General features: G+C 43.7%; 1 long non-coding RNA gene across 6 annotated transcripts in view; it reads left to right on the forward strand.

Moving 5' to 3' along the window:
- Window positions 1-19,564, forward strand: part of LOC307190093 — a 1,314,632-nt gene that overhangs the window by 1,140,713 nt on the left and 154,355 nt on the right. The window contains exon 5 of one of the 6 annotated variants that reach the window (XR_013829380.1): window positions 9,586-9,651. The exons of the other annotated variants lie outside the window; for them this stretch is intronic. This is a non-coding gene — a long non-coding RNA (uncharacterized lncRNA). Of the gene's footprint in view, window positions 1-9,585; window positions 9,652-19,564 lie in introns of those variants that run through there. 6 annotated transcript variants of the gene reach the window in all.

The raw sequence follows: 19,564 nt of genomic DNA on the forward strand, positions 1-19,564 counted from the left end.
TTTGAGACCCTGTTCTGTTTTGGAATTCAGTTCCTGTATAGCCAAGTTTACATTCCGTGTATTACTGATATCTTATGATGTTTCTTTTTCTGTGTGACTTATTTCAGTTAGAATCATCGTACCTGAATCTACTCATTATGCTGCTACGGGCCTGATGACATAGATTTCATTGCTGAGTGATACTGCATTGTATGTAAGTACCACATGTTCTTTATCCATTTTTCACTTTCTGCGATGTTGAACTTGTACTGTAAACGAGGTTCTTGTAAACAGAGCCGTTCCAAACTTTGGGGTGGCTGTGTCTTTCTGATTTTAATTTCCCTAAGCTATAGGACCATAAGTGGAAGTGCCCTAGGCTCTGTTGCTTTGTTTTTTAGATGTTTCAGGAAACACCATACACTTCTCCCGAGTGGTTGTTGGCAATTTACATCCCGCCCATCAGCATAACAAGGCTCCCAGTTCTCCATGGCCTGTCCTGCCTTTCTGGATTTTACACTTTTTTCAGATGGCCCTTTTGACCGGGGGGAAGTGAGACTTCATTGTAGTGCAGATTTCCTTTGCAAGCTTGCTTCGTTGGCCAAAAAGGGCGTATGCGTTTTTTCCTGAATATATTCAGGAAAAAACGCATACGCCCTTTTTGGCCAAGTGCATCATTGTGGACGTTCTGCCTCTTTTCCTATGCTTTCAATGCAATTCCAGTCTACCTCCTGAAATCGGTTTCCTGCAATTCTGCCCCGCTTTCAAGTCCTCTTGGCAGCCTTACTTCAGTCTATTTTTGGACGATAGCTGTCATTTATAACTCTGCAGGTTTGTGAATTACAGTGCCCCTGAGCTCCTTTGTTCAACTCGCTTTCTTTTGAGCTGGCCGCAACACCGCAGGATGGCTTCAGGCCCTAATCTGGTTCCGGTACGGCACACTGAGCCTTTGGTTATTTCCTCTTCCTGGTGGGAAATGAGAGTTAAATTTGCCCGTCCAGACACCTCCAGCTAGCCTCTCATTGGTTCTCGCTATTCCTGTTCATCTTCCGCAGAAATTGCAAACTGGGCCAAACAGGAGGTTAAAGGCGCTGACTCTCCAAGTGGGGAGAGTGTTAGTAAAGCGTCTGGAATGTTGCACCCGATTACCAGGGGAGGAAAACTGAGACATATTTGAACACGTCTCCCGATCACATGGTTGATCATACTCTAGGTTCCACATGCATGTTTTAGCTGAAGGAAGAATACCTTAAACCTGGGTAGTTGAAACCCGTGGAATGGGTACCATGCAATATGACTTCAAAGGGTCTTCATTTGCTCACCGAACCTCTCCAATCCTATCACTGCTGCGTTTATGCCCCTGTACACATGCTTGATTCTCTTTTGGAGACATAGCAATCCATAGGTTTTAAGATACTTACTAGTCAGGAACATTCTTAGGCGTTTAATATGGGGTGTTGAGTCCATTTCGTTGAGCAAGGAGTAGCTCTTGTCTATTCCATATTTGGCTTAAGGAACTTTATCTGTGCTCATTTCAATCTCTGGTTTTATGCAGCACCCCAACTCACCTTTACCCTTAAGCAAGCATAAGTTGGTTTTCTAAATTTGAGACCCTGTTCTGTTCTGTAATTCAGTTCCTGTGTAGGCAAGTTTACATTCCGTGTATTAGTGATATCTTATGATGTTTCTTTTTCTGTGTGACTTATTTCAGTTAGAATCATCATACCTGAATCCACTCATTGCGATGCTAAGGGCCTGATGACATAGATTTCATTGCTGAGTGATATTGCTTTGTAAGTGAATACCACAACTTCTTTATCCATTTTTCACTTTCTGCGATGTTGAACTTGTACTGTAAACGAGGTTCTTGTAAACAGAGCCGTTCCAAACTTTGGGGTGGCTGTGTCTTTTTGATTTTAATTTCCCTAAGCTATAGGACCATAAGTGGAAGTGCCCTAGGCTCTGTTGCTTTGTTTTTTAGATGTTTCAGGAAACACCATACACTTCTCCCAAGTGTCTGTTGGCAATTTACATCCCGCCCATCAGCATAACAAGGCTCCCAGTTCTCAATGGCCTGTTGCCTTTCTGGATTTTACACTTTTTTCAGATGGCCCTTTTGACCGAGGGGAAGTGAGACTTCATTGTAGTGCAGATTTCCTTTGCAAGCTTGCTTGGTTGGCCAAAAAGGGCGTATGCGTTTTTTCCTGAATATATTCAGGAAAAAACGCATACGCCCTTTTTGGCCAAGTGCATCATTGTGGACGTTCTGCCTCTTTTCCTATGCTTTCAATGCAATTCCAGTCTACCTCCTGAAATCGGTTTCCTGCAATTCTGCCCCGCTTTCAAGTCCTCTTGGCAGCCTTACTTCAGTCTATTTTTGGACGATAGCTGTCATTTATAACTCTGCAGGTTTGTGAATTACAGTGCCCCTGAGCTCCTTTCTTCAACTCGCTTTCTTTTGAGCTGGCCGCAACACCGCAGGATGGCTTCAGGCCCTAATCTGGTTCCGGCCCGGCATGCTGAGCCTTTGGTTAATTCCTCTTCCTGGTGGGAAATGAGAGTTAAATTTGCCCGTCCAGACACCTCCAGCTAGCCTCTCATTGGTTCTCGCTATTCCTGTTCATCTTCCGCAGAAATTGCAAACTGGGCCAAACAGGAGGTTAAAGGGAATGACTCTCCAAGTCGGGAGAGTGTTAGTAAAGCGTCTGGAATGTTGCACCCGAGTACCAGGGGAGGAAAACTGAGACATATTTGAACACGTCTCCCGTTCACATGGTTGATCATACTCTGGGTTCCACATGCATGTTTTAGCTGAAGGAAGAATACCTTAAACCTGGAGAGTTGAGACCCGTGTAATGGGTACCATGCAATATAACTTCAAAGGGTCTTCATTTGCTCACCGAACCTCTCCAATCCTATCACTGCTGTGTTTATTCCCCTGTACACACGCTTGATTCTCTTTTGGAGACATAGCAATCCATAGGTTTTAAGATACTTACTAGTCAGGTACATTCTTAGGGGTTTAATATGGGGTGTTGAGTCCATTTCGTTGAGCAAGGAGTAGCTCTTGTCTATTCCATATTTGGCTTAAGGAACTTTATCTGTGCTCATTTCAATCTCTGGTTTTATGCAACACCCCAACTCACCTTTCACCTTAAGCAAGCATAAGTTGGTTTTCTAAATTTGAGTCCCTGTTCTGTTCTGTAATTCAGATCCTGTGTAGCCAAGTTTACATTCCGTGTATTACTGATATCTTATGATGTTTCTTTTTCTGTGTGACTTACTTCAGTTAGAATCATCATACTTGAATCCACTCATTGTGCTGCTACGGGCCTGATGACACAGATTTCATTGCTGAGTGATATTGCTTTGTAAGTAAATACCACAACTTCTTTATCCATTTTTCACTTTCTGCGATGTTGAACTTGTACTGTAAACGAGGTTCTTGTAAACAGAGCCGTTCCAAACTTTGGGGTGGCTGTGTCTTTTTGATTTTAATTTCCCTAAGCTATAGGACCATAAGTGGAAGTGCCCTAGGTTCTGTTGCTTTGTTTTTTAGATGTTTCAGGAAACACCATACACTTCTCCCGAGTGTCTGTTGGCAATTTACATCCCGCCCATCAGCATAACAAGGCTCCCAGTTCTCCATGGCCTGTCCTGCCTTTCTGGATTTTACACTTTTTTCAGATGGCCCTTTTGACCGGGGGGAAGTGAGACTTCATTGTAGTGCAGATTTCCTTTGCAAGCTTGCTTCGTTGGCCAAAAAGGGCGTATGCGTTTTTTCCTGAATATATTCAGGAAAAAACGCATACGCCCTTTTTGGCCAAGTGCATCATTGTGGACGTTCTGCCTCTTTTCCTATGCTTTCAATGCAATTCCAGTCTACCTCCTGAAATCGGTTTCCTGCAATTCTGCCCCGCTTTCAAGTCCTCTTGGCAGCCTTACTTCAGTCTATTTTTGGACGATAGCTGTCATTTATAACTCTGCAGGTTTGTGAATTACAGTGCCCCTGAGCTCCTTTGTTCAACTCGCTTTCTTTTGAGCTGGCCGCAACACCGCAGGATGGCTTCAGGCCCTAATCTGGTTCCGGTACGGCACACTGAGCCTTTGGTTATTTCCTCTTCCTGGTGGGAAATGAGAGTTAAATTTGCCCGTCCAGACACCTCCAGCTAGCCTCTCATTGGTTCTCGCTATTCCTGTTCATCTTCCGCAGAAATTGCAAACTGGGCCAAACAGGAGGTTAAAGGCGCTGACTCTCCAAGTGGGGAGAGTGTTAGTAAAGCGTCTGGAATGTTGCACCCGAGTACCAGGGGAGGAAAACTGAGACATATTTGAACACGTCTCCCGATCACATGGTTGATCATACTTGGGTTCAACATGCATGTTTTAGCTGAAGGAAGAATACCTTAAACCTGGGTAGTTGAAACCCGTGGAATGGGTACCATGCAATATGACTTCAAAGGGTCTTCATTTGCTCACCGAACCTCTCCAATCCTATCACTGCTGCGTTTATGCCCCTGTACACATGCTTGATTCTCTTTTGGAGACATAGCAATCCATAGGTTTTAAGATACTTACTAGTCAGGAACATTCTTAGGCGTTTAATATGGGGTGTTGAGTCCATTTCGTTGAGCAAGGAGTAGCTCTTGTCTATTCCATATTTGGCTTAAGGAACTTTATCTGTGCTCATTTCAATCTCTGGTTTTATGCAGCACCCCAACTCACCTTTCCCCTTAAGCAAGCATAAGTTGGTTTTCTAAATTTGAGACCCTGTTCTGTTCTGTAATTCAGTTCCTGTGTAGGCAAGTTTACATTCCGTGTATTAGTGATATCTTATGATGTTTCTTTTTCTGTGTGACTTATTTCAGTTAGAATCATCATACCTGAATCCACTCATTGCGATGCTAAGGGCCTGATGACATAGATTTCATTGCTGAGTGATATTGCTTTGTAAGTGAATACCACAACTTCTTTATCCATTTTTCACTTTCTGCGATGTTGAACTTGTACTGTAAACGAGGTTCTTGTAAACAGAGCCGTTCCAAACTTTGGGGTGGCTGTGTCTTTTTGATTTTAATTTCCCTAAGCTATAGGACCATAAGTGGAAGTGCCCTAGGCTCTGTTGCTTTGTTTTTTAGATGTTTCAGGAAACACCATACACTTCTCCCAAGTGTCTGTTGGCAATTTACATCCCGCCCATCAGCATAACAAGGCTCCCAGTTCTCAATGGCCTGTTGCCTTTCTGGATTTTACACTTTTTTCAGATGGCCCTTTTGACCGAGGGGAAGTGAGACTTCATTGTAGTGCAGATTTCCTTTGCAAGCTTGCTTGGTTGGCCAAAAAGGGCGTATGCGTTTTTTCCTGAATATATTCAGGAAAAAACGCATACGCCCTTTTTGGCCAAGTGCATCATTGTGGACGTTCTGCCTCTTTTCCTATGCTTTCAATGCAATTCCAGTCTACCTCCTGAAATCGGTTTCCTGCAATTCTGCCCCGCTTTCAAGTCCTCTTGGCAGCCTTACTTCAGTCTATTTTTGGACGATAGCTGTCATTTATAACTCTGCAGGTTTGTGAATTACAGTGCCCCTGAGCTCCTTTCTTCAACTCGCTTTCTTGTGACCTGGCCGCAACACCGCAGGATGGCTTCAGGCCCTAATCTGGTTCCGGCCCGGCATGCTGAGCCTTTGGTTAATTCCTCTTCCTGGTGGGAAATGAGAGTTAAATTTGCCCGTCCAGACACCTCCAGCTAGCCTCTCATTGGTTCTCGCTATTCCTGTTCATCTTCCGCAGAAATTGCAAACTGGGCCAAACAGGAGGTTAAAGGGACTGACTCTCCAAGTCGGGAGAGTGTTAGTAAAGCGTCTGGAATGTTGCACCCGAGTACCAGGGTACGAAAACTGAGACATATTTGAACACGTCTCCCGATCACATGGTTGATCATACTCTAGGTTCCACATGCATGTTTTAACTGAAGGAAGAATACCTTAAACCTGGGTAGTTGAAACCCGTGGAATGGGTACCATGCAGTATGACTTCAAAGGGTCTTCATTTGCTCACCGAACCTCTCCAATCCTATCACTGCTGCGTTTATGCCCCTGTACACATGCTTGATTCTCTTTCGGAGACATAGCAATCCATAGGTTTTAAGATACTTACTAGTCAGGTACATTCTTAGGCGTTTAATATGCGGTGTTGAGTCCATTTCGTTGAGCAAGGAGTAGCTCTTGTCTATTCCATATTTGGCTTAAGGAACTTTATCTGTGCTCATTTCAATCTCTGGTTTTATGCAACACCCCAACTCACCTTTCCCCTTAAGCAAGCATAAGTTGGTTTTCTAAATTTGAGTCCCTGTTCTGTTCTGTAATTCAGTTCCTGTGTAGCCAAGTTTACATTCCGTGTATTACTGATATCTTATGATGTTTCTTTTTCTGTGTGACTTACTTCAGTTAGAATCATCATACTTGAATCCACTCATTGTGCTGCTACGGGCCTGATGACACAGATTTCATTGCTGAGTGATATTGCTTTGTAAGTAAATACCACAACTTCTTTATCCATTTTTCACTTTCTGCGATGTTGAACTTGTACTGTAAACGAGGTTCTTGTAAACAGAGCCGTTCCAAACTTTGGGGTGGCTGTGTCTTTTTGATTTTAATTTCCCTAAGCTATAGGACCATAAGTGGAAGTGCCCTAGGTTCTGTTGCTTTGTTTTTTAGATGTTTCAGGAAACACCATACACTTCTCCCGAGTGTCTGTTGGCAATTTACATCCCGCCCATCAGCATAACAAGGCTCCCAGTTCTCCATGGCCTGTCCTGCCTTTCTGGATTTTACACTTTTTTCAGATGGCCCTTTTGACCGAGGGGAAGTGAGACTTCATTGTAGTGCAGATTTCCTTTGCAAGCTTGCTTGGTTGGCCAAAAAGGGCGTATGCGTTTTTTCCTGAATATATTCAGGAAAAAACGCATACGCCCTTTTTGGCCAAGTGCATCATTGTGGACGTTCTGCCTCTTTTCCTATGCTTTCAATGCAATTCCAGTCTACCTCCTGAAATCGGTTTCCTGCAATTCTGCCCCGCTTTCAAGTCCTCTTGGCAGCCTTACTTCAGTCTATTTTTGGACGATAGCTGTCATTTATAACTCTGCAGGTTTGTGAATTACAGTGCCCCTGAGCTCCTTTGTTCAACTCGCTTTCTTTTGAGCTGGCCGCAACACCGCAGGATGGCTTCAGGCCCTAATCTGGTTCCGGCCCGGCATGCTGAGCCTTTGGTTAATTCCTCTTCCTGGTGGGAAATGAGAGTTAAATTTGCCCGTCCAGACACCTCCAGCTAGCCTCTCATTGGTTCTCGCTATTCCTGTTCATCTTCCGCAGAAATTGCAAACTGGGCCAAACAGGAGGTTAAAGGGAATGACTCTCCAAGTCGGGAGAGTGTTAGTAAAGCGTCTGGAATGTTGCACCCGAGTACCAGGGGAGGAAAACTGAGACATATTTGAACACGTCTCCCGTTCACATGGTTGATCATACTCTGGGTTCCACATGCATGTTTTAGCTGAAGGAAGAATACCTTAAACCTGGAGAGTTGAGACCCGTGTAATGGGTACCATGCAATATAACTTCAAAGGGTCTTCATTTGCTCACCGAACCTCTCCAATCCTATCACTGCTGTGTTTATTCCCCTGTACACACGCTTGATTCTCTTTTGGAGACATAGCAATCCATAGGTTTTAAGATACTTACTAGTCAGGTACATTCTTAGGGGTTTAATATGGGGTGTTGAGTCCATTTCGTTGAGCAAGGAGTAGCTCTTGTCTATTCCATATTTGGCTTAAGGAACTTTATCTGTGCTCATTTCAATCTCTGGTTTTATGCAACACCCCAACTCACCTTTCCCCTTAAGCAAGCATAAGTTGGTTTTCTAAATTTGAGTCCCTGTTCTGTTCTGTAATTCAGTTCCTGTGTAGCCAAGTTTACATTCCGTGTATTACTGATATCTTATGATGTTTCTTTTTCTGTGTGACTTACTTCAGTTAGAATCATCATACTTGAATCCACTCATTGTGCTGCTACGGGCCTGATAACACAGATTTCATTGCTGAGTGATATTGCTTTGTAAGTAAATACCACAACTTCTTTATCCATTTTTCACTTTCTGCGATGTTGAACTTGTACTGTAAACGAGGTTCTTGTAAACAGAGCCGTTCCAAACTTTGGGGTGGCTGTGTCTTTTTGATTTTAATTTCCCTAAGCTATAGGACCATAAGTGGAAGTGCCCTAGGTTCTGTTGCTTTGTTTTTTAGATGTTTCAGGAAACACCATACACTTCTCCCGAGTGTCTGTTGGCAATTTACATCCCGCCCATCAGCATAACAAGGCTCCCAGTTCTCCATGGCCTGTCCTGCCTTTCTGGATTTTACACTTTTTTCAGATGGCCCTTTTGACCGGGGGGAAGTGAGACTTCATTGTAGTGCAGATTTCCTTTGCAAGCTTGCTTCGTTGGCCAAAAAGGGCGTATGCGTTTTTTCCTGAATATATTCAGGAAAAAACGCATACGCCCTTTTTGGCCAAGTGCATCATTGTGGACGTTCTGCCTCTTTTCCTATGCTTTCAATGCAATTCCAGTCTACCTCCTGAAATCGGTTTCCTGCAATTCTGCCCCGCTTTCAAGTCCTCTTGGCAGCCTTATTTCAGTCTATTTTTGGACGATAGCTGTCATTTATAACTCTGCAGGTTTGTGAATTACAGTGCCCCTGAGCTCCTTTGTTCAACTCGCTTTCTTTTCAGCTGGCCGCAACACCGCAGGATGGCTTCAGGCCCTAATCTGGTTCCGGTACGGCACGCTGAGCCTTTGGTTATTTCCTCTTCCTGGTGGGAAATGAGAGTTAAATTTGCCCGTCCAGACACCTCCAGCTAGCCTCTCATTGGTTCTCGCTATTCCTGTTCATCTTCCGCAGAAATTGCAAACTGGGCCAAACAGGAGGTTAAAGGCGCTGACTCTCCAAGTGGGGAGAGTGTTAGTAAAGCGTCTGGAATGTTGCACCCGAGTACCAGGGGAGGAAAACTGAGACATATTTGAACACGTCTCCCGTTCACATGGTTGATCATACTTGGGTTCCACATGCATGTTTTAGCTGAAGGAAGAATACCTAAAACCTGGGTAGTTGAAACCCGGGGAATGGGTACCATGCAATATGACTTCAAAGGGTCTTCATTTACTCACCGAACCTCTCCAATCCTATCACTGCTGTGTTTATGCCACTGTACACATGCTTGATTCTCTTTTGGAGACATAACAATCCATAGGTTTTAAGATACTTACTAGTCAGGTACATTCTTAGGCGTTTAATATGCGGTGTTGAGTCCATTTCGTTGAGCAAGGAGTAGCTCTTGTCTATTCCATATTTGGCTTAAGGAACTTTATCTGTGCTCATTTCAATCTCTGGTTTTATGCAGCAACCCAACTCACCTTTACCCTTAAGCAAGCATAAGTTGGTTTTCTAAATTTGAGACCCTGTTCTGTTTTGGAATTCAGTTCCTGTATAGCCAAGTTTACATTCCGTGTATTACTGATATCTTATGATGTTTCTTTTTCTGTGTGACTTATTTCAGTTAGAATCATCGTACCTGAATCTACTCATTATGCTGCTACGGGCCTCATGACATAGATTTCATTGCTGAGTGATACTGCATTGTATGTAAGTACCACAAGTTCTTTATCCATTTTTCACTTTCTGCGATGTTGAACTTGTACTGTAAACGAGGTTCTTGTAAACAGAGCCGTTCCAAACTTTGGGGTGGCTGTGTCTTTCTGATTTTAATTTCCCTAAGCTATAGGACCATAAGTGGAAGTGCCCTAGGCTCTGTTGCTTTGTTTTTTAGATGTTTCAGGAAACACCATACACTTCTCCCGAGTGGTTGTTGGCAATTTACATCCCGCCCATCAGCATAACAAGGCTCCCAGTTCTCCATGGCCTGTCCTGCCTTTCTGGATTTTACACTTTTTTCAGATGGCCCTTTTGACCGGGGGGAAGTGAGACTTCATTGTAGTGCAGATTTCCTTTGCAAGCTTGCTTGGTTGGCCAAAAAGGGCGTATGCGTTTTTTCCTGAATATATTCAGGAAAAAACGCATACGCCCTTTTTGGCCAAGTGCATCATTGTGGACGTTCTGCCTCTTTTCCTATGCTTTCAATGCAATTCCAGTCTACCTCCTGAAATCGGTTTCCTGCAATTCTGCCCCGCTTTCAAGTCCTCTTGGCAGCCTTACTTCAGTCTATTTTTGGACGATAGCTGTCATTTATAACTCTGCAGGTTTGTGAATTACAGTGCCCCTGAGCTCCTTTGTTCAACTCGCTTTCTTTTGAGCTGGCCGCAACACCGCAGGATGGCTTCAGGCCCTAATCTGGTTCCGGTACGGCACACTGAGCCTTTGGTTATTTCCTCTTCCTGGTGGGAAATGAGAGTTAAATTTGCCCGTCCAGACACCTCCAGCTAGCCTCTCATTGGTTCTCGCTATTCCTGTTCATCTTCCGCAGAAATTGCAAACTGGGCCAAACAGGAGGTTAAATGCGCTGACTCTCCAAGTGGGGAGAGTGTTAGTAAAGCGTCTGGAATGTTGCACCCGAGTACCACGGGAGGAAAACTGAGACATATTTGAACACGTCTCCCGATCACATGGTTGATCATACTTGGGTTCCACATGCATGTTTTAGCTGAAGGAAGAATACCTTAAACCTGGGTAGTTGAAACCCGTGGAATGGGTACCATGCAATATGACTTCAAAGGGTCTTCATTTGCTCACCGAACCTCTCCAATCCTATCACTGCTGCGTTTATGCCCCTGTACACATGCTTGATTCTCTTTTGGAGACATAGCAATCCATAGGTTTTAAGATACTTACTAGTCAGGAACATTCTTAGGCGTTTAATATGGGGTGTTGAGTCCATTTCGTTGAGCAAGGAGTAGCTCTTGTCTATTCCATATTTGGCTTAAGGAACTTTATCTGTGCTCATTTCAATCTCTGGTTTTATGCAGCACCCCAACTCACCTTTCCCCTTAAGCAAGCATAAGTTGGTTTTCTAAATTTGAGACCCTGTTCTGTTCTGTAATTCAGTTCCTGTGTAGGCAAGTTTACATTCCGTGTATTAGTGATATCTTATGATGTTTCTTTTTCTGTGTGACTTATTTCAGTTAGAATCATCATACCTGAATCCACTCATTGCGATGCTAAGGGCCTGATGACATAGATTTCATTGCTGAGTGATATTGCTTTGTAAGTGAATACCACAACTTCTTTATCCATTTTTCACTTTCTGCGATGTTGAACTTGTACTGTAAACGAGGTTCTTGTAAACAGAGCCGTTCCAAACTTTGGGGTGGCTGTGTCTTTTTGATTTTAATTTCCCTAAGCTATAGGACCATAAGTGGAAGTGCCCTAGGCTCTGTTGCTTTGTTTTTTAGATGTTTCAGGAAACACCATACACTTCTCCCAAGTGTCTGTTGGCAATTTACATCCCGCCCATCAGCATAACAAGGCTCCCAGTTCTCAATGGCCTGTTGCCTTTCTGGATTTTACACTTTTTTCAGATGGCCCTTTTGACCGAGGGGAAGTGAGACTTCATTGTAGTGCAGATTTCCTTTGCAAGCTTGCTTGGTTGGCCAAAAAGGGCGTATGCGTTTTTTCCTGAATATATTCAGGAAAAAACGCATACGCCCTTTTTGGCCAAGTGCATCATTGTGGACGTTCTGCCTCTTTTCCTATGCTTTCAATGCAATTCCAGTCTACCTCCTGAAATCGGTTTCCTGCAATTCTGCCCCGCTTTCAAGTCCTCTTGGCAGCCTTACTTCAGTCTATTTTTGGACGATAGCTGTCATTTATAACTCTGCAGGTTTGTGAATTACAGTGCCCCTGAGCTCCTTTCTTCAACTCGCTTTCTTGTGACCTGGCCGCAACACCGCAGGATGGCTTCAGGCCCTAATCTGGTTCCGGCCCGGCATGCTGAGCCTTTGGTTAATTCCTCTTCCTGGTGGGAAATGAGAGTTAAATTTGCCCGTCCAGACACCTCCAGCTAGCCTCTCATTGGTTCTCGCTATTCCTGTTCATCTTCCGCAGAAATTGCAAACTGGGCCAAACAGGAGGTTAAAGGGACTGACTCTCCAAGTCGGGAGAGTGTTAGTAAAGCGTCTGGAATGTTGCACCCGAGTACCAGGGTACGAAAACTGAGACATATTTGAACACGTCTCCCGATCACATGGTTGATCATACTCTAGGTTCCACATGCATGTTTTAACTGAAGGAAGAATACCTTAAACCTGGGTAGTTGAAACCCGTGGAATGGGTACCATGCAGTATGACTTCAAAGGGTCTTCATTTGCTCACCGAACCTCTCCAATCCTATCACTGCTGCGTTTATGCCCCTGTACACATGCTTGATTCTCTTTCGGAGACATAGCAATCCATAGGTTTTAAGATACTTACTAGTCAGGTACATTCTTAGGCGTTTAATATGCGGTGTTGAGTCCATTTCGTTGAGCAAGGAGTAGCTCTTGTCTATTCCATATTTGACTTAAGGAACTTTATCTGTGCTCATTTCAATCTCTGGTTTTATGCAACACCCCAACTCACCTTTCCCCTTAAGCAAGCATAAGTTGGTTTTCTAAATTTGAGTCCCTGTTCTGTTCTGTAATTCAGTTCCTGTGTAGCCAAGTTTACATTCCGTGTATTACTGATATCTTATGATGTTTCTTTTTCTGTGTGACTTACTTCAGTTAGAATCATCATACTTGAATCCACTCATTGTGCTGCTACGGGCCTGATGACACAGATTTCATTGCTGAGTGATATTGCTTTGTAAGTAAATACCACAACTTCTTTATCCATTTTTCACTTTCTGCGATGTTGAACTTGTACTGTAAACGAGGTTCTTGTAAACAGAGCCGTTCCAAACTTTGGGGTGGCTGTGTCTTTTTGATTTTAATTTCCCTAAGCTATAGGACCATAAGTGGAAGTGCCCTAGGTTCTGTTGCTTTGTTTTTTAGATGTTTCAGGAAACACCATACACTTCTCCCGAGTGTCTGTTGGCAATTTACATCCCGCCCATCAGCATAACAAGGCTCCCAGTTCTCCATGGCCTGTCCTGCCTTTCTGGATTTTACACTTTTTTCAGATGGCCCTTTTGACCGGGGGGAAGTGAGACTTCATTGTAGTGCAGATTTCCTTTGCAAGCTTGCTTGGTTGGCCAAAAAGGGCGTATGCGTTTTTTCCTGAATATATTCAGGAAAAAACGCATACGCCCTTTTTGGCCAAGTGCATCATTGTGGACGTTCTGCCTCTTTTCCTATGCTTTCAATGCAATTCCAGTCTACCTCCTGAAATCGGTTTCCTGCAATTCTGCCCCGCTTTCAAGTCCTCTTGGCAGCCTTACTTCAGTCTATTTTTGGACGATAGCTGTCATTTATAACTCTGCAGGTTTGTGAATTACAGTGCCCCTGAGCTCCTTTGTTCAACTCGCTTTCTTTTCAGCTGGCCGCAACACCGCAGGATGGCTTCAGGCCCTAATCTGGTTCCGGTACGGCACGCTGAGCCTTTGGTTATTTCCTCTTCCTGGTGGGAAATGAGAGTTAAATTTGCCCGTCCAGACACCTCCAGCTAGCCTCTCATTGGTTCTCGCTATTCCTGTTCATCTTCCGCAGAAATTGCAAACTGGGCCAAACAGGAGGTTAAAGGCGCTGACTCTCCAAGTGGGGAGAGTGTTAGTAAAGCGTCTGGAATGTTGCACCCGAGTACCAGGGGAGGAAAACTGAGACATATTTGAACACGTCTCCCGTTCACATGGTTGATCATACTTGGGTTCCACATGCATGTTTTAGCTGAAGGAAGAATACCTAAAACCTGGGTAGTTGAAACCCGGGGAATGGGTACCATGCAATATGACTTCAAAGGGTCTTCATTTACTCACCGAACCTCTCCAATCCTATCACTGCTGTGTTTATGCCACTGTACACATGCTTGATTCTCTTTTGGAGACATAACAATCCATAGGTTTTAAGATACTTACTAGTCAGGTACATTCTTAGGCGTTTAATATGCGGTGTTGAGTCCATTTCGTTGAGCAAGGAGTAGCTCTTGTCTATTCCATATTTGGCTTAAGGAACTTTATCTGTGCTCATTTCAATCTCTGGTTTTATGCAGCAACCCAACTCACCTTTACCCTTAAGCAAGCATAAGTTGGTTTTCTAAATTTGAGACCCTGTTCTGTTTTGGAATTCAGTTCCTGTATAGCCAAGTTTACATTCCGTGTATTACTGATATCTTATGATGTTTCTTTTTCTGTGTGACTTATTTCAGTTAGAATCATCGTACCTGAATCTACTCATTATGCTGCTACGGGCCTCATGACATAGATTTCATTGCTGAGTGATACTGCATTGTATGTAAGTACCACAAGTTCTTTATCCATTTTTCACTTTCTGCGATGTTGAACTTGTACTGTAAACGAGGTTCTTGTAAACAGAGCCGTTCCAAACTTTGGGGTGGCTGTGTCTTTCTGATTTTAATTTCCCTAAGCTATAGGACCATAAGTGGAAGTGCCCTAGGCTCTGTTGCTTTGTTTTTTAGATGTTTCAGGAAACACCATACACTTCTCCCGAGTGGTTGTTGGCAATTTACATCCCGCCCATCAGCATAACAAGGCTCCCAGTTCTCCATGGCCTGTCCTGCCTTTCTGGATTTTACACTTTTTTCAGATGGCCCTTTTGACCGGGGGGAAGTGAGACTTCATTGTAGTGCAGATTTCCTTTGCCAGCTTGCTTGGTTGGCCAAAAAGGGCGTATGCGTTTTTTCCTGAATATATTCAGGAAAAAACGCATACGCCCTTTTTGGCCAAGTGCATCATTGTGGACGTTCTGCCTCTTTTCCTATGCTTTCAATGCAATTCCAGTCTACCTCCTGAAATCGGTTTCCTGCAATTCTGCCCCGCTTTCAAGTCCTCTTGGCAGCCTTACTTCAGTCTATTTTTGGACGATAGCTGTCATTTATAACTCTGCAGGTTTGTGAATTACAGTGCCCCTGAGCTCCTTTGTTCAACTCGCTTTCTTTTGAGCTGGCCGCAACACCGCAGGATGGCTTCAGGCCCTAATCTGGTTCCGGTACGGCACACTGAGCCTTTGGTTATTTCCTCTTCCTGGTGGGAAATGAGAGTTAAATTTGCCCGTCCAGACACCTCCAGCTAGCCTCTCATTGGTTCTCGCTATTCCTGTTCATCTTCCGCAGAAATTGCAAACTGGGCCAAACAGGAGGTTAAAGGCGCTGACTCTCCAAGTGGGGAGAGTGTTAGTAAAGCGTCTGGAATGTTGCACCCGAGTACCAGGGGAGGAAAACTGAGACATATTTGAACACGTCTCCCGATCACATGGTTGATCATACTTGGGTTCCACATGCATGTTTTAGCTGAAGGAAGAATACCTTAAACCTGGGTAGTTGAAACCCGTGGAATGGGTACCATGCAATATGACTTCAAAGGGTCTTCATTTGCTCACCGAACCTCTCCAATCCTATCACTGCTGCGTTTATGCCCCTGTACACATGCTTGATTCTCTTTTGGAGACATAGCAATCCATAGGTTTTAAGATACTTACTAGTCAGGAACATTCTTAGGCGTTTAATATGGGGTGTTGAGTCCATTTCGTTGAGCAAGGAGTAGCTCTTGTCTATTCCATATTTGGCTTAAGGAACTTTATCTGTGCTCATTTCAATCTCTGGTTTTATGCAGCACCCCAACTCACCTTTACCCTTAAGCAAGCATAAGTTGGTTTTCTAAATTTGAGACCCTGTTCTGTTCTGTAATTCAGTTCCTGTGTAGGCAAGTTTACATTCCGTGTATTAGTGATATCTTATGATGTTTCTTTTTCTGTGTGACTTATTTCAGTTAGAATCATCATACCTGAATCCACTCATTGCGATGCTAAGGGCCTGATGACATAGATTTCATTGCTGAGTGATATTGCTTTGTAAGTGAATACCACAACTTCTTTATCCATTTTTCACTTTCTGCGATGTTGAACTTGTACTGTAAACGAGGTTCTTGTAAACAGAGCCGTTCCAAACTTTGGGGTGGCTGTGTCTTTTTGATTTTAATTTCCCTAAGCTATAGGACCATAAGTGGAAGTGCCCTAGGCTCTGTTGCTTTGTTTTTTAGATGTTTCAGGAAACACCATACACTTCTCCCAAGTGTCTGTTGGCAATTTACATCCCGCCCATCAGCATAACAAGGCTCCCAGTTCTCAATGGCCTGTTGCCTTTCTGGATTTTACACTTTTTTCAGATGGCCCTTTTGACCGAGGGGAAGTGAGACTTCATTGTAGTGCAGATTTCCTTTGCAAGCTTGCTTGGTTGGCCAAAAAGGGCGTATGCGTTTTTTCCTGAATATATTCAGGAAAAAACGCATACGCCCTTTTTGGCCAAGTGCATCATTGTGGACGTTCTGCCTCTTTTCCTATGCTTTCAATGCAATTCCAGTCTACCTCCTGAAATCGGTTTCCTGCAATTCTGCCCCGCTTTCAAGTCCTCTTGGCAGCCTTACTTCAGTCTATTTTTGGACGATAGCTGTCATTTATAACTCTGCAGGTTTGTGAATTACAGTGCCCCTGAGCTCCTTTCTTCAACTCGCTTTCTTGTGACCTGGCCGCAACACCGCAGGATGGCTTCAGGCCCTAATCTGGTTCCGGCCCGGCATGCTGAGCCTTTGGTTAATTCCTCTTCCTGGTGGGAAATGAGAGTTAAATTTGCCCGTCCAGACACCTCCAGCTAGCCTCTCATTGGTTCTCGCTATTCCTGTTCATCTTCCGCAGAAATTGCAAACTGGGCCAAACAGGAGGTTAAAGAGAATGACTCTCCAAGTCGGGAGAGTGTTAGTAAAGCGTCTGGAATGTTGCACCCGAGTACCAGGGGAGGAAAACTGAGACATATTTGAACACGTCTCCCGTTCACATGGTTGATCATACTCTGGGTTCCACATGCATGTTTTAGCTGAAGGAAGAATACCTTAAACCTGGAGAGTTGAGACCCGTGTAATGGGTACCATGCAATATATCTTCAAAGGGTCTTCATTTGCTCACCGAACCTCTCCAATCCTATCACTGCTGTGTTTATTCCCCTGTACACACGCTTGATTCTCTTTTGGAGACATAGCAATCCATAGGTTTTAAGATACTTACTAGTCAGGTACATTCTTAGGGGTTTAATATGGGGTGTTGAGTCCATTTCGTTGAGCAAGGAGTAGCTCTTGTCTATTCCATATTTGGCTTAAGGAAATTTGTCTGTGCTCATTTCAATCTCTGGTTTTATGCAGCACCCCAACTCACCTTTACCCTTAAGCAAGCATAAGTTGGTTTTCTATATTTGAGACCCTGTTCTGTTCTGTAATTCAGTTCCTGTGTAGCCAAGTTTTCATTCCGTGTATTACTGATATCTTATGATGTTTCTTTTTCTGTGTGACTTATTTCAGTTAGAATCATCATACCTGAATCCACTCATTGTGATGCTAAGGGCCTGATGACATAGAATTCATTGCTGAGTGATATTGCTTTGTAAGTAAATACCACAACTTCTTTATCCATTTTTCACTTTCTGCGATGTTGAACTTGTACTGTAAACGAGGTTCTTGTAAACAGAGGCGTCCCAAACTTTGGGGTGGCTGTGTCTTTTTGATTTTAATTTCCCTAAGCTATAGGACCATAAGTGGAAGTGCCCTAGGCTCTGTTGCTTTGTTTTTTAGATGTTTCAGGAAACACCATACACTTCTCCCGAGTGTCTGTTGGCAATTTACATCCCGCCCATCAGCATAACAAGGCTCCCAGTTCTCCATGGCCTGTCCTGCCTTTCTGGATTTTACACTTTTTTCAGATGGCCCTTTTGACCGGGGGGAAGTGAGACTTCATTGTAGTGCAGATTTCCTTTGCAAGCTTGCTTGGTTGGCCAAAAAGGGCGTATGTGTTTTTTCCTGAATATATTCAGGAAAAAACGCATACGCCCTTTTTGGCCAAGTGCATCATTGTGGACGTTCTGCCTCTTTTCCTATGCTTTCAATGCAATTCCAGTCTACCTCCTGAAATCGGTTTCCTGCAATTCTGCCCCGCTTTCAAGTCCTCTTGGCAGCCTTACTTCAGTCTATTTTTGGACGATAGCTGTCATTTATAACTCTGCAGGTTTGTGAATTACAGTGCCCCTGAGCTCCTTTCTTCAACTCGCTTTCTTGTGACCTGGCCGCAACACCGCAGGATGGCTTCAGGCCCTAATGTGGTTCCGGCCCGGCATGCTGAGCCTTTGGTTAATTCCTCTTCCTGGTGGGAAATGAGAGTTAAATTTGCCCGTCCAGACACCTCCAGCTAGCCTCTCATTGGTTCTCGCTATTCCTGTTCATCTTCCGCAGAAATTGCAAACTGGGCCAAACAGGAGGTTAAAGGGACTGACTCTCCAAGTCGGGAGAGTGTTAGTAAAGCGTCTGGAATGTTGCACCCGAGTACCAGGGGAGGAAAACTGAGACATATTTGAACACGTCTCCCGTTCACATGGTTGATCATACTCTGGGTTCCACATGCATGTTTTAGCTGAAGGAAGAATACCTTAAACCTGGGTAGTTGATACCCGTGGAATGGGTACCATGCAATATGACTTCAAAGGGTCTTCATTTGCTCACCGAACCTCTCCAATCCTATCACTGCTGCGTTTATGCCCCTGTACACATGCTTGATTCTCTTTTGGAGACATAGCAATCCATAGGTTTTAAGATACTTACTAGTCAGGAACATTCTTAGGCGTTTAATATGGGGTGTTGAGTCCATTTCGTTGAGCAAGGAGTAGCTCTTGTCTATTCCATATTTGGCTTAAGGAACTTTATCTGTGCTCATTTCAATCTCTGGTTTTATGCAGCACCCCAACTCACCTTTACCCTTAAGCAAGCATAAGTTGGTTTTCTAAATTTGAGACCCTGTTCTGTTCTGTAATTCAGTTCCTGTGTAGGCAAGTTTACATTCCGTGTATTAGTGATATCTTATGATGTTTCTTTTTCTGTGTGACTTATTTCAGTTAGAATCATCATACCTGAATCCACTCATTGCGATGCTAAGGGCCTGATGACATAGATTTCATTGCTGAGTGATATTGCTTTGTAAGTGAATACCACAACTTCTTTATCCATTTTTCACTTTCTGCGATGTTGAACTTGTACTGTAAACGAGGTTCTTGTAAACAGAGCCGTTCCAAACTTTGGGGTGGCTGTGTCTTTTTGATTTTAATTTCCCTAAGCTATAGGACCATAAGTGGAAGTGCCCTAGGCTCTGTTGCTTTGTTTTTTAGATGTTTCAGGAAACACCATACACTTCTCCCAAGTGTCTGTTGGCAATTTACATCCCGCCCATCAGCATAACAAGGCTCCCAGTTCTCAATGGCCTGTTGCCTTTCTGGATTTTACACTTTTTTCAGATGGCCCTTTTGACCGGGGGGAAGTGAGACTTCATTGTAGTGCAGATTTCCTTTGCAAGCTTGCTTGGTTGGCCAAAAAGGGCGTATGCGTTTTTTCCTGAATATATTCAGGAA

The sequence above is a fragment of the Stenella coeruleoalba genome, assembly GCF_951394435.1.
Source record: "Stenella coeruleoalba genome assembly, chromosome: 8".
NCBI lineage: Eukaryota > Metazoa > Chordata > Mammalia > Artiodactyla > Delphinidae > Stenella > Stenella coeruleoalba.